The following is a 16,316-nucleotide window of genomic DNA, read 5'->3' on the forward strand; positions in this document are numbered from 1 at the left end:
TTTTCATGTTCATCAACTGGTCTAAAATGGCTGATGCTTCATTAAAACAATTGTTATTTCCAGCCTTCTTACTGCCGAACAACAATAACAGTCTATTAACTAATTGCGATGGGTCATTTGGAAGAAAACTAATACCTGAACCAAGGATACTTAAAGCCTGAATAATGTGTTTCTCCTTCTCATTCTTCCTACTTTTACCAGAAAGAATAACCTTATAATTTAGAGTGTTCAGCAAATCAATATATACTCTATCATCATTATTTTCCATATCCAATGGTTTATCAATATACTTTGATTCATCCCTCACAGTTGAACCTTGCCTTCCATCTTTTGTGAGAAGAAACATTAATCTCGGAGTTAGTTTAACAGGGGTTGAGCAGAACTTAAGAACCTTAATTCATCATTAAATATCAATACCTTTTCTTGAACAAGATGAAATATTGCTGGTTGTTCTGTTGGAATGAGTCCTGCTTTGGTTTTTGAATCTGCTGAATATTCATTGTTTTGAACAGCATTCACAATATAATCAGGGGTTTGATTAATCTCTTCCAGTTGTTGAAATAAACCTTCATCATCATGTTCTAATTCTCCAATATGCTCTAATTCTTCCTCCGTCATTTGACTGAAATCTTTTAACATTTGAAGCTTTCTAGGAGTATATTCTACTGTGGGAACTGTGGAAACATCTTTCATTTTTTCTTGGGAAGTTTTTAAAAGTGGTTTAAAAAATTTCTCTTGTTTTTTTCAAATGCTTCTTCGCCCGTTAGTTTCTGTCTGCGTTTCTTCTTTATGTCTTCCTGTTGTTTTACAACTTTTGAAACCAACTCTTGATGTTCCTTAAATCTTCTTGCTCTTTCTTTTGTATCCATTTATTTATTGTAAAATATCATTTAATGAATTGTAAAGATCAACAGGGAAATTTTCCTTTTCTTCATCATTCAAGTAGATGTGTTCAAATAAATCCTTTTCTTTAAATATTTCATCAAATTCTTTATTAACATTAATGCGAGTTGTAATTTCTTCTTCACTAATCCTTGCATCTCTGCTTTTCATACGTTTGTGTTGAGTTTCTTCATCAACATCAAAACCGAATGATAAAATCTTCACTCCGCTCAGATATTTAATAATTTGTCTCGTTCCTTCTGGATTAGTTTCTAATATCCCAACACCACCAGATTTTAGTTTCTTTAACTCACTCTTACAATGTGAATATTTTGTTGTACCAAGAGAAACCTCCTCAAATATTTGTCCTTCATTCCTCAATCGCATATGTTCCTCCACTGAAATATAGTGATAATCTTCACCTTTTACTTCTCCAGGTCTTATTGCTCTAGTTGTTGTTGATACAATGCGTATCACGGGGTGTTTTTTAAGTAAATTTACAATATTCTCATTTGTACTACACAAGAACCTTGATTTATGAAAGTTTTTTCCAGAAGCAGATTTACCCACAAGATTTATAATAATAGTTGTCATTTATATATGTAATTGTTTATAAAACAAAAAATATATCCCTTAATATCTCATCTTGTTTCACAACAATATATTTATATTTTTCAGTCGTGTGCTTCATATAATCCTCAAATTTCTTTTTACTACATAATGTAGAACAATTATCTCTCCAAAAATTATTGATATCTATTGAATTTAACTTGAATAAAATAAAAGTATTAGCATTGTTTCTGATGGAACGACGAGGAAGTTGAAAGTACGATTGACTAAGATAAATACAATTACAAGAAGAATGTCTCCCTCTTGTGTAGTAGCTGTCCATTACCGTTTGGTTTCTCTCATTAACACAATCATCAAAGATAACGAGGTTCTTTTTTGATTTATCCAAATCTTGGGGAGACGGTATATCATCCGTATTATCACTAAGAATACAAGTTATAAGATTTTATTTCTTTTTACATCTCTGTGTATCACAAAATAGTTGAATTATATCTTCAATGTTATAATCATTTAGGTTTTTTTGACGTTTAAATAAACCTATTATATCTTCTTTTTGAAGACCAGCATTAAAACCTTGTGAGAGTAGTTGATACTCTGGTTGAAAACTCGACTTTGTGAAAATTATTAAATTATCATAATCTAAAAAGTTGGGAGTGAGGAGCATTTTTAAAAGTAAGCAGGTTTTTCCACATCCACTTGAACCAACTATGAGACATCTTAATGAATTTGGGAGATTTTTATGGTTGTTAAATTTTATCTTATTTTCCCAAATAGGTAAAAAATCATTCATTTATATATTTGAAAAACAGGTTATTTAATTTATTATTGGCTTTTTTAGAAACTCTATATTTTATCCTAAGTTCAGGTTTAATTTCAAGATAATCCATTATTTTATTTATACAATATCTTGTGTTGATATTTCCCTGAAAATTACATCCATGAATAATATACAACAACAATCCTTTGAACATTTCTCTTATACGTTCAGTTTCTTCCCTTGTAAGGAAAGGTGTGTTATCATCCTCATACTTTACATTCATTTCTCTAATCAATCTTGTAAAGTAATTCATTTTTGGTGTAAATCTAAAAGAATTATTTTCCTTTTTATATTTTTTATTATCATTAATTAGAAGATAATCACAGAATATACATTGTTTATAGGCTTTTGACTCTGTGTTTAATCCCCGTCTTTCACACGCAGGACAATTCTCAAATTTGTCATATGGAGAATCAGGAAAGTCTAGCATATTTATAAAGTAAAACTTTACTTAAACTGAAATTCATCTATACTTTCAGTTGTATATTACCATCGATATCGATATACTTTTTTCATTATCAGATTCAACGACAACATTTTTTATATTAAAGGTAATTTTAAAATTATCGTTAACTACTATTGAACGAAATGTCATTTCACCTGATATATTAACATCCTTTATTTCATCAAGATTTACATCTTTAGGGTTGTTGAAAAAAATACAAATTTCTCCTTGCATATTACAGATGGTCTTATCTTTTCTTTCTAAAGCTTCATCCATAAGGTTTTTGTTCTTTGATACTTTTTCTTGTTTCATTGCTTTTTCTAGTTTTGAATATATTACTAGAAGGAGAGGAGAAACTTTTGTTAGAGATACTTTAATTGATGTTCTACTAGGTATACTAAAAGCCCTTCCACTGAAGGAAATTGAAGAACTCATATTATTTACCATAATAGTTTTTATCCAATAGTTGTTATATTTATCTTTGTTCAATTTTACATCCTTGACATATTTCTCAGTATCTTTAACAGATGAAGAGATTGATTGAAACTTGTCTTTTGTGTCTTGAAACATTGTATTTATTAAGTGAAAAAGTTGGAGGATAAAATGTTTTTAAGCACAGATTCACCTATAAATTAAACGAAATTTTCATCAAGAAAATTTTAGTTTAAGCAAAGTTTTATTCTATAAATATGGTGAATACAACGTACTGCGATGTTTGTAATCACGAATATAAACATTATAGAAAACACCTCCGAACCAACAAACACACATTTAATCTATATCATCAAATATCTCCTCTTGAGTTGGAAAGAAAACATTGTGATATCTGTTCAAAGGATGTTTTGAAGAGTAGTTATAATCAACATCTTCAATCACAAAAACACAAGAAAAATGAGTTTAAAGTAAAGGGAGACTATTATATTGAAAACACTGATGGGGCATTTAAAGGGCATATAAAAATAAGGATTTTTCAATTTGGAGAACCCGGTCCATCATCAATAGCTGAATCAATTGAAATAGTGAAACCCGATGTTGAAAAATTTATTAAAAAGACATTAAAAGAAATGAAAACTTTAAAGTTTTATATGGGAGTGAAAATGAATATGAAAAGACAAGATGAAGAACAAACTCCTTATATGAGAACAGATCTTCATTTTATAACATCATTTCAAGATTTTTTGAATAGTGGGGTTTATGAAGAACTATCAAGACAAGAGGAGGATGTTGATAATACAGTGGTAGGAAGTGGATTCAATATTAAAAATCATCTTTTTAGATATACACATTCTAAAATCAAACCCTCTTAAAGCTTCTTCTTATATTGAATTACCAAAAGAAATAAAACTAAAGAAGGCAGTTGTTAATATTAAGAACAATGATAATAAATGTTTTCTCTGGTCTGTTCTTGCTCACTTACATCCACCAAAATGTAATTCAGAAAGAGTAAAACAATATATGAAATATGAGAATACCTTGGACATTAAAGATTTTAAATTCCCAATGCCACTAACAGATATTCCTAAATTTGAGAAAAAGAATAATCTTTCTATTAATGTATATGGATTAACGGATACAAACAAAGTTCAAATATTAAAAATTTCAAACAACTATAAAAATGAAGAAACACACATTGACCTTTTATATTTTAGTGTTGGAAAGAATTCACATTACACATACATCAATAATTTATCAAGATTAATCTCTTCTCAGGTATTCAGAACAGCAAACAAAATATATCCTTGTAAGCGATGTCTTAATTCATTTCATACAAAAGAACGATTCGAACAACTTCAAAATATTGTAGTAATCATAAATCAGCTGTAATTACAATGCCTAAACCTGGTGAAAAGATTTATTTTGAAGATTATAATAAATCTATCATGCACCCATTTGTGATATACGCTGATTTTGAATGTATCCTTAAAAAGATAAATACTGCTTCTCCTAATCCAAAAGAACCATATACAAATAAATATCAAAAACATATTCCTTGTGGTTTCTGTTATTATATCAAATCATCTGTTGGAGAAAAGTATAACAAACTTGAACATTATCGTGGAAAAAATGCTTCACAAGAGTTTGTAAAACGATTAGAAAAGGATTGTATAAGACTCACTAAATTAATGAAAGAAACAAATGAACCGATGAAATTAACCAAAGAAGAAAAATTAGAATTTAGAATGAACAATATCTGTCATATTTGTGAGGGGGAAATTAAGGAGTCTAAAGTTAGAGACCATTGTCATCTTACTGGTAAATATAGAGGTCCCGCTCATTCCTGTTGTAATCTTAATTATAAATTACCTTCTTTTATTCCAGTCTTTCTTCACAACAGCGCCAACTATGATACACATCTATTTATAAATGAACTTTCAAAAACACCAGGGAATATTTCTGCTATAACAAACACAAGTCAAAAGTATATTTCATTTTCAAAAATGATATTCACAAAACCTTTAACTCGTATTAGGTTTTTAGATTCTTACAAGTTTATGGGAACACCACTAGCCTACCTCGCATCAAATCTAAGCTCCACGGACTCTTTTCCAAATCTTAATTCATTCTTTCCAAAAGAGGAAATTCTCACTCAAGAGGAAATTCAGATTAAAGAGAGAATTCAAAGTAAAGAGGAAACTCTAATTAATGAAGAAATTCTAACTGAAGATGAAATTCTAATTATAAAGAAAATTCGAACTAAAGAGGAAATTCAGATTAAAGATGAAATTCTGATTAAAGAAGGAATTCTTACGAGAGAGGAAATTCAAACAAGGAATGAAATTCAAAGTAAAGAGAAAATTCTTACAAGTAAGGGAATTTATCCTTATGATTATATGGATTCATTTATGAGATTTAAAGAAACACAACTTCCTTCAAAAGAAAGTTTCTATAATAACCTTTATGAAGAAGAGATAAGTGATAAGGAATATAAACACGCACAAGAAATATGGAAAATATTTAAGATAAAGAACCTTGGAGAATATCACGATTTATATCTAAAAACAGATGTTTTATTGTTAGCTGATGTGTTTGAAGCTTTTAGAACACTCTGTCATAATAAAAATTGTTATGGATTAGACCCTGCCCACTATTTCACAGCTCCTGGTTTAGCTTGGAGTGCAATGTTGAAAATGACAAAACAAGATATAGATTTAATCAGTGATGTTGATATGCTTTTGATGATTGAGAAGTCCAAGAGAGGTGGAATATCACAAGTATGTTCAAAAAGATATGCGAAAGCAAATAATAAATATCTCCCAAATTATGATAGTGAAAAAGATAGTAATTATTTGATGTATTTTGATGCTAATAATTTGTATGGATGGGCAATGTCTCAATCTCTACCTTATGGTAAATTAGAGTGGGTGGAAGAAAAGGATTATGAAAAGGCTTTGATGAATATTGTTATTTCTTCTCAAGAGGAATTGAATGACGAAGAAGAAGGTTATTATTTTGAAGTTGATTTGAGGTACCCGAGTGTTCTTCATAATAAGCATAAAGACCTTCCTTTTGCATGTGAGAAAGAAACCCCAAAGAAAGAATGGTTAAGTGATTATCATAAAAGTTTTAATATTAAAGGCAAATCAACAGAAAAGTTATTAACAACATTCTATGATAAAGAGGGATATGTTTTACATCAGAGAAGCTTAAAACAGTTTTTGAGAGAAGGATTGAGAGTAGCTAAAATTCATAGAGTTTTAAAATTTAAACAAAGTCCTTGGGTGAAAAAGTATATTCAATTTAATACAGATATGAGAGCAAATACAAAAGTAAAATTTGAAGGGGACTTTTATAAATTAATGAATAATGCTGTATTTGGAAAGACTATGGAAAATGTTAGAAACAGGCAAAACATTAGATTCACAACATCTTGGAAAGAAGCTTCGAGATTGATAAATAAACCAAGTTTTGAGAGAGAAGAGGTTTTTTCAGAGAACTTTTCTGCAATTCATATGAAAAAGGAAAGTATTGTAATGGATAAACCAATTTATATTGGAACAGCAGTTCTTGATTTATCAAAGATATTGATGTATGATTATTTGTATAATGACTTAAAGAAAGAGTATGGCGAAAATGTTTCATTGTTGTATATGGACACTGATAGTTTTATCCTAGATATAAAAACTGATGATGTTTATGAAGATATGAAGAAAAATATTGGAGTATATGATACAAGTAATTTCAGCAAGAAGAGTGAGTTATTTTCCAAAAAGAATGAAAAGGTTATTGGTAAGTTTAAGGATGAGTTGGGTGGAAAAGTAATGAGTGAGTTTATTGGATTGAGAGCAAAGGCATATGCTTATAAGTATGGTGAACAGATTGATAAGAGGTTAAAGGGAATAAAGAAATATGTAATAAAGAAATCAATAACTTTTAGAAATTATTATAATTGTTTGATGAATAAGAAAGAAGAATATAGGAAAATGAATACAATAAGAAGTTATAAACATAACATATATAGTGAAGAAGTAAATAAAAAGGCATTAGGAGCCTTTGATGATAAGAGATTTATTTTAGATAATGGAATAGATTGTGTTCCATATGGATATTGTATGATAGAGTGTATAAAATAGATTATGTTTTAACGATGGGAAGATGGGTTAGGGTTTTTAAGGGCTACCGCCGCGTTTTTTCACAATATATAAATGGTTAAACCAAGTATTAATCAAACTAAAGAGTGGAGAAAATCTCAGTCTTGGTATATAAATGGAAAACATAATGAATGTGAAAAATATCAAATAAGTCTTTTTGAAAAAATAACTAAAACAAAGGTAAATAAAACAAATAAGCGAATTAATTTAAAAACTAGTAAGTTAGAGGATGTAAAGAAAAAAATGAATATCCTTGAATGGACTGAAAACTTTGATGGTTATCAATTGAACAATGAAAAAACAATTTACTATAATCTCAAAATGATATGTGGCTCAGGAGGTGGTCAGATGAGAGCATTAAGAGAAGTTTATCATTTCGTAATGGCACAAAAGGGATATCTTAAAAAATATAAAGATTCAAATGTTTTGTTTGTCAATATTTTAGATGGGGATTATTGTGCAAAGAAAATTAAACTATTGAAGGAATTTGAGAATGAACAAATCTTTATAGGTTCAATGAGTGAGCTGTTCAACCCCCAGGTGTTCAATTCAATGAGGTTCAACCTCCAGGTTAAAAGGGGAGACAAATAAATATACCTTGGGATAAAAAGGGGGGTTTATTTTTAGGGAAAAAAATTATGAATCGCTGAAAATCCCCCATTCATTTACATGGGGAAAAGTGAGCCAGAATCAGTATTCTTACCCTACTTATGTGTATGTATATATATATATGTATATATATATATATATGTATATATATATATATATATATATACATATATATATACATATATATATATATATATATATATGTATATATATATATATATATATATATATATATATATATATATATGTATATGTATATATATATATATATGTATATGTATATATATATATATATATATATATATATATATATATATGTATATATATATATATATGTATATATATATATATGTATATATATATATGTATATATATATATATATATATATATATATATATGTATATATATATATATATATATATATATATATATATATATATATATATATATATATATATATATATATGTATATATATATATATATATATATATATATGTATATATATATATATATATATATATATATATACATATACATATATATATATATATACATATACATATATATATATATATATATATATATATATATATATATATATATATATATATATATATATATATATATATATATATATATATATATATGTATATATATATATATATGTATATATATATATATATATATATATATATATATATATATATATATATATATATGTATATATATATATATGTATATATATATATATATATATATATATATATATATATATATATATGTATATATATATATATATATATATATATATATATATATATATATATATATATATATATATATATATATATATATATATATATATATATATATATGTATATATATATATATATATATATATATATATATATATATGTATATATATATATATATATATATATATATATATGTATATATATATATATATATATATATATATATATATATATATATATATATATATATATATATATATATATATATATATATATATATATATATATATATATATATATATATATATATATATATATATATATATATATATATATATATATATATATATATATATATATATATATATATATATATATATATATATATATATATATATATATATATATATATATATATATATATATATATATATATATATATATATATATATATATATATATATATATATATATATATATATATATATATATATATATATATATATATATATATATATATATATATATATATATATATATATATATATATATATACATATATATATATACATATATATATATGTATACCCCGGTTACCCCGGTTAAAATAGGTGTACCATATCCCTGTGTCGTAAGAGGCGACCAGGGTTGCGTCAGGAAGGGCATCCGGCGTAAAACATGTGCCAAATCACAATGCGGATCATACGCATGATCCGCTGTGGCGACCCCTAATGTGAGCAGCCGAAAGAAGAAGAAGAGATATATATGTATATATATATATATATATATATATATATGTATATATATATATGTATATATATATATATATATGTATATATATATATATATATATATATATATATATATATATATATATATATATATATATATGTATATATATATATATATGTATGTATATATATATATATATGTATATATATATATGTATATATATATATATATATATATATATATATATATATATGTATATATATATATATATATATATATATATATATATATATATGTATATATATATATATATATATATATATATATATATATATATATATATATATATATATATATATATATGTATATATATGTATATATGTATATATATATATATATATATGTATATATGTATATATATATATATATATATATATATATATATATATATATATATATATATATATATATATATATATATATATATATATACATATATATACATATATATACATATATACATATATATATATATATATATATATATATATATATATATATATATATATATATATATATATATATATATATATATATACATATATATATATATATATATATATATATATATATATACATATATATATATATATATATATATACATATATATATATATATATATATATATATATATATATATATATACATATATATATACATATATATATACATATATATATATATATATATATACATATATATATACATATATATATACATATATATATATATATATACATATATATATATATATACATATATATATATATACATATATATATATATATACATATATATATATATATATGTATATATATATATATATGTATATATATATATGTATATATATATATATATGTATATATATATGTATATATATATATATATATGTATATATATATATATATATATATATATATATGTATATATATATATATATATATATACATATACATATATATATATATATATGTATATATATATATGTATATATATATATATATATATGTATATATATGTATATGTATATATGTATATATATATATATATATAGTAGGGTAAGAATACTGATTCTGGCTCACTTTTCCCCATGTAAATGAATGGGGATTTTCAGCGATTTATATTTTTTTTCCCTAAAAATAAATCCCCTTTTTATCCCAAGGTATATTTATTTGTCTCCCCTTTTAACCTGGAGGTTGAACCTCATTGAATTGAACACCTGGGGGTTGAACAGCTCACTCATTGAACCTATAAAGATTTGTTCATTCTCAAATTCCTTCAATAGTTTAATTTTCTTTGCACAATAATCCCCATCTAAAATATTGACAAACAAAACATTTGAATCTTTATATTTTTTAAGATATCCCTTTTGTGCCATTACGAAATGATAAACTTCTCTTAATGCTCTTGTTTGACCACCTCCTGAGCCACAGGTTATTTTTTGTTAAGCCCCGCCCACTTTTCTTTAAGCCCCGCCCACTTTTGCTAAGCCCCGCCCACTTTTGCTAAGCTCCGCCCACTTTTCATGAGGTATTTTTCCTAAGCCACGCCCACTTTTCCTAAGCCCCGCCCACTTTTGCTAAGCTCCGCCCACTTTTCATGAGGTATTTTTTCTAAGCCACGCCCACTTTTCCTAAGCCCCGCCCACTTTTGCTAAGCTCCGCCCACTTTTCATGAGGTATTTTTCTAAGCCACGCCCACTTTTCCTAAGCCCCGCCCACTTTTGCTAAGCTCCGCCCACTTTTCATGAGGTATTTTTCTAAGCCACGCCCACTTTTCCTAAGCCCCGCCCACTTTTGCTAAGCTCCGCCCACTTTTCATGAGGTATTTTTTCTAAGCCACACCCACTTTTCCTAAGCTCCGCCTACTTTTGCTAAGCCCCGCCCACTCTTACATCATTTCCAGTTCATCTCTGACTCACAAAGAAATCACTAGAAAATTACAGGATGTTATGGTTTTGAAAAATTTCCCAATGAAGGCTTGCCTAGGCTTGCCCAGGGAATTTCCAAAGGAAACCACACCCACCAGTCTTTCTCTATAAAAGCTTCAAACCCAGGCTCCATTTTAAACATTTGTTCTTGCTGGCAATGGTGTTCTGTGTGCTTGTCTCGAACTGTCTGTCTTCTATGGAACTAAACCTTCAAGTTGATGAACTGGATTCAAACCTCTTATCTATTGAGGTAAGATTTTTTATTTTCCTATTTTCAAACTTTGATTGAAGCATACTCATTTAATAATTAAATAACTTAATTAATACATTATTATTTTCTCTCACAGGAAATTGTGTCTGAAATACGAAATGAAAATACTGCTTTTGCTACAACTTTGGGGGAAATTGTTGGCTTGGTTGAAGACCTTATGAGCGACCAAGACCTTGAGTGGGATGACTTTGGTGTTCCTTGGAACTCTCTGTCTTGTATGGAACTAAACCTTCAAGTTGATGAACTGGATTCAAACCTCTTATCTATTGAGGTAAGATTTTTATTTTCCTATTTTCAAACTTTGATTGAAGCATACTCATTTAATAATTAAATAACTTAATTAATACATTATTATTTTCTCTCACAGGAAATTGTGTCTGAAATACGAAATGAAAATACTGCTTTTGCTACAACTTGGGGCGAAATTGTTGGCTTGGTTGAAGACCTTATGAGCGACCAAGACCCACAGAACGAGTTCGTCCTTGATGACCCAACCAAAGAGTTATACCTTGGAGACCAGCAAAATCCTGAAAAAGAGTTTTACAGCAATAGTACTCATTGTGAGTTATCAAGACAATACCCACTGAACAAGTTATACCTTGATGAGCCAGAATACAAGTTTTACCTTGGAGACTCACAAATTTTGAAAAAATCAGTAAATGAGTTCTGCCTTGATGGTTTAAATAACTACCTTGGAGACTCAGGAAAAGGGTTCTGCCAAGATGGTTCTAAATATGGGGCCTACCTTGGAGACTCACAAATTTTAAAAAATCAGTAAATGAGTTCTGCCTTGATGGTTTAAATAACTACCTTGGAGACTCAGGAAAAGGGTTCTGCCAAGATGGTTCTAAATATGGGGCCTACCTTGGAGACTCACAAATTTTGAAAAAATCAGTAAATGAGTTCTGCCTTGATGGTTTAAATAACTACCTTGGAGACTCAGGAAAAGGGTTCTGCCAAGATGGTTCTAAATATGGGGCCTACCTTGGAGACTCACAAATTTTGAAAAAATCAGTAAATGAGTTATCCTTAAGAGACTTTGTAAGTTGGTTTTACTTTGAATACTTGAAATGTGGGTTCTGGATTGATAACTCACAATGTGATACATATCTTGGAAACTCAACGGGAATGTGGTTATACCTTGAAGACTTGGAAAGTTGGGTTTATGTTGGACACTTGAAACTTTTTTGGGGGCTTTTATTTATTTATTTATTTATTTATTATTATTATTATTTTATTTATTTATATTTTGGAGACTTTTGGAGTTGCTATCACTCTTTGGGATCTAAACCTATCGATGTAGTTCTTTGTCGGATGGTGCTTGATGGGAGCAAGATCAAGAAAGTTCTGGGAAGAAAGTGCAGGCTTACTCCCCCTTTTTACGTCATCAAACCTGAAAGCCTTAAAAGACAGAATTGGAAGAAGAGAAAAAAAAAACAAAAAATATACATTGTTCGTTCTGGGAAGAAAGTGCAGGCTTACTCCCCCTTTCTACGTCATCAAACCTGAAAGCCTTAAAAGACAGAATTGGAAGAAGAAAAAAAAAACGTAAAAATATATATATATAGATGGAAATCTCATTTTGAAAAAGACTGTGTTGGGTGAGGATTGAGTTGGGGTTGAGATTTTGAATGTGAGGGTTGGGGTTGAGATTTTGAATGTGAGGGTTGGGACACACACACATACACACCAACAAACAAAGTTAAGCCTTGACTATTCAGTTGAGGATTCTGTGTTTGGGGTTCACAGATCTAAGAACGTCCCCCTTGACACACATTATATACTGTTATACACCTCGGACTTGGCCCTCGAGTGTCCACAACGGTGTATAGTAGGAGGGAGTGAAGCGCCAACCTATTGCTCCCATTGCACACACACACACAAACAAAAGTTAAGCCTTGACTATTCAGTTGAGGATTCTGTGTTTGGGGTTCACAGATCTAAGAACGTCCCCCTTGACACACATTATATACTGTTATACACCTCGGACTTGTCCCTCTAGTGTCCACAAAGGTGTATTATCTGCTTAGTTTTGTCTTTTGTAATTCCTGTGAATAAAATGAACCTAAAATCTCTTCCCCTTCCAAATCATATATTTTATAAGTCCAAGGAACTGTATCTATTACATCAACAATTTTAAAAGTTCTTTCGTCCATCGTTCAGTAAAACCCTTTTCAAAAGAAATATTCTAATTGAACACCTAGTCAATGAACAGCTAAAAATCAAGTCAATGAAAAGAAAGAAAGAATCACAATTGAACATCCACTCAATGAACTGTTAATATTCTAATTGAACACCTACTCAATGAACTGTTAATATTCTAATTGAACACCTACTCAATGAACTGTTAATATTCTAATTGAACACCTACTCAATGAACTGTTAATATTCTAATCAATGAAAAGAAAGAAAGAATCCTAATTGAACACCTACTCAATGAACTGTTAATATTCTAATTGAACACCTACCCATCAAGTCAATGAAAAAGAAAGAAAAGAATCAAGATGAACACCTAGTTAATGAACAGAAAGAAAGAATCCATATGAACACCTACCCAATGAAAAAGAAATAATCTAATCAATAAACTGTTAATATTCCAATTGAACACCTAGTTAATGAACTGTTAATATATTCTAATTAAACACCTAGTTAATGTACAGAAAGAATCCATATGAACACCTACTCAATGAAAAAGAAATATTCTAATCAATGTACAGAAAGAAAGAATCCTAATTGAACATCTACTCATCTAATCAATGAAAAGAAAGAAAGAATCACAATTGAACATCTACTCAATAAACTGTTAATATATTCTAATTGAACACCTAATCAATAAACTGTTAATATATTCCAATTGAACACCTAGTTAATGTACAGAAAGAAAGAATCCATATGAACACCTACTCAATGAACAGCTAAAAATCAAGTCAATGAAAAAGAAAGAAAAGAATCAAGATGAACACCTAGTTAATGAACAGAAAGAAAGAATCAAGATGAACACCTAGTTAATGTACAGAAAGAAAGAATCCATATGAACACCAAGTCAATGAAAAGAAAGAAAGAATCCTAATTGAACACCTAATCAATAAACTGTTAATATATTCCAATTGAACACCTACTCAATGAACAGAAAGAAAAGAATCAAGATGAACACCTACTAATCAAGTCAATGAAAAAGAAAGAAAAGAATCAAGATGAACACCTAGTTAATGAACAGAAAGAAAGAATCCATATGAACACCTACTCAATGAAAAAGAAAGAAAGAATCCATATGAACACCTAGTTAATGAACTGTTAATATTCTAATTGAACACCTACTCAATGAAAAGAAAGAAAGAATCCTAATTGAACATCTACTCATCTAATCAATGAAAAGAAAGAAAGAATCCTAATTGAACACCAAGTCAATGAAAAAGAAAGAAAGAATCCTAATTGAACACCTACTCAATGAACTGTTAATATTCTAATTGAACACCTACTCATCTAATCAATGAACTGTTAATATATTCTAATTGAACACCTACTCAATGAACTGTTAATATATTCTAATTGAACACCTACTCAATGAACAGAAAGAAAAGAATCAAGATGAACACCTAGTTAATGTACAGAAAGAAATATTCTAATCAATGAACTGTTAATATATTCTAATTGAACACCTACTCATCTAATCAATGAACTGTTAATATATTCTAATTGAACACCTACTCAATGAACTGTTAATATATTCTAATTGAACACCTACTCATCTAATCAATGAACTGTTAATATATTCTAATTGAACACCTACTCATCTACTCGATGAAAAAAAGAAATAATCTAATCAATGAACTGTTAATATATTCTAATTGAACACCTAGTTAATGAACAGAAAGAAAAGAATCAAGATGAACACCTAGTTAATGAACAGCTAAAAATCTAGATGAACACCTACTCAATGAACTGATAATATTCTAATTGAACACCTACTTATCTACTCAATGAAAAAGATATATTCTAATCAATGAACTGTTAATATATTCTAATTGAACACCTACTCAATGAACAGAAAGAAAGAATCACAATTGAACATCTACTTATCTAATCAATGAACTGTTAATATATTCTAATTGAACACCTACTCAATGAACTGTTAATATATTCTAATTGAACACCTACCCATCAAGTCAATGAAAAAGAAAGAAAAGAATCAAGATGAACACCAAGTTAATGTACAGAAAGAAAGAATCCATATGAACACCTAATCAATAAACTGTTAATATATTCTAATTGAACACCTACTCATCTAATCAATGAAAAGAAAGAAAGAATCCTAATTGAACACCTACTCAATGAAAAAGAAAGAAAAGAATCAAGATGAACACCAAGTCAATGAAAAAGAAAGAAAAGAATCAAGATGAACACCTACTTATCTAATCAATGAAAAGAAAGAAAGAATCCTAATTGAACACCTAATCAATGAACTGTTAATATATTCCAATTGAACACCCACTCAATGAACAGAAAGAAAAGAATCAAGATGAACACCTACTAATCAAGTCAATGAAAAAGAAAGAAAAGAATCAAGATGAACACCTACTCAATGAACTGATAATATTCTAATTGAACACCTACTTATCTACTCAATGAAAAAGATATATTCTAATCAATGAA

General features: G+C 27.5%; 1 long non-coding RNA gene across 1 annotated transcript; it reads left to right on the forward strand.

Moving 5' to 3' along the window:
- The first annotated feature begins 10,668 nt into the window (after positions 1–10,668).
- Positions 10,669–12,423, forward strand: LOC147007413 (uncharacterized). The gene is made up of 3 exons (XR_015054205.1): positions 10,669–11,642; positions 11,740–11,934; positions 12,031–12,423. It is a non-coding gene; the product is annotated as an uncharacterized LOC147007413 (long non-coding RNA).
- The last annotated feature ends 3,893 nt before the right edge of the window (positions 12,424–16,316 follow it).

Source organism: Eptatretus burgeri, unplaced genomic scaffold (genome assembly GCF_056783735.1).
Source record: "Eptatretus burgeri isolate ZD-2024b unplaced genomic scaffold, Ebu_testis_v1 Ebu_testis_scaffold_193, whole genome shotgun sequence".
NCBI classification, from domain to species: Eukaryota; Metazoa; Chordata; class Myxini; order Myxiniformes; family Myxinidae; genus Eptatretus; species Eptatretus burgeri.